Genomic DNA, 1,173 nt, shown 5'->3' with positions numbered 1-1,173 from the left:
GGGTGGTTTCCTCCACCCTCCACAGGTTGATGGCTTGAAGGCCAGCTAGGCAGGTGGGCTTTGAGGAAGAAGACATGAGTGAGGTGCTTGACTCCCTTAAAGAGGAGTTGTGGCTCCTGGCTGATTCTATAATATTGCACATTGACAGATGGGCCTTTTCCTGTGTGGGATTCTGAGGATGGTAAGAACAAAATGAGGGTTAAAGGCATGTGCCCACTCCAGCCACTCAAGAGCTTTGAGCTTCTTGAGATTTGCAATGTGCATTCAGTCAGATCCAAGCAAACTTTGATGTTAGCTGTCTTCTCCTGGCACATAGTTCTTGATAATGTTTAGTTTCACATCCATAATGTTTAGTTTCACATCCATTTTTCCCTGTTCCTTGGTGCCAGAGTTTCAAAACAGTGAAAATTTTTTTTTTTACATGATGAAAATATGTGAATAAAACAGACACATTTTGCAAGAAAGACAAACACAACGCAATACCAGTCTCAAGACACTGACAAGCATAAGGGGTTTGTGGGTATCTATTTGGGTGGTTATCCCCAGGGCATAATATTTTCACTATATCCTGCTGCTGGGGTGGCAGCCAGACTGACTACATGATAGGGGCTGGGTGCTTGCCTTCTTCTAGGTCCCATACTATTTCAAAGTATAGCTGGAAAAAAAAAAAGAAGGAAAAAATCCAAATAGAGAATCAACATGGTTCTAAATCCCACGTAATGTAAACTCATGGATGCAAGCTGCTCATGATTCCACAGACTTTTACCTAAAATTCTTTTGGAAAATGCATCAATTTTAGGATACATAGATAGACATCATGATTCCAGTTGTATTTTTTTTTTTAAATGAGTATTACTAGTAGTTTAAAAAACACTGTGGCTGGGCACAGTGGCTTATGCCTGTAATCCCAGCAATTTGGGAAGCCGATGCAGGCAGATCACAAGAGGTCGGGAGTTTCAGACCAGCCTGGCTAATATGGTGAAACTCCGTCTCTAGTAAAAATACAAAAATTAGCTGGGTGTGGTGGCGGGTGCCTGTAACCCCAGCTACTCTGGAGGCTGAAGCAGGAGAATCGCTTGAACCGGGGAGGCAGAGGGTGCAGTGAGCTGAGATCGCGCCACTGCACTCCAGCCTGGGTGACAGAGTGAGACTCTGTCTCAAAAAAGAAACAAA

The sequence above is a fragment of the Colobus angolensis genome, unplaced genomic scaffold (genome assembly GCF_000951035.1).
Source record: "Colobus angolensis palliatus isolate OR3802 unplaced genomic scaffold, Cang.pa_1.0 Scaffold67, whole genome shotgun sequence".
Classification (NCBI taxonomy): domain Eukaryota; kingdom Metazoa; phylum Chordata; class Mammalia; order Primates; family Cercopithecidae; genus Colobus; species Colobus angolensis.
Note: the sequence above shows the minus strand (reverse complement) of the source record.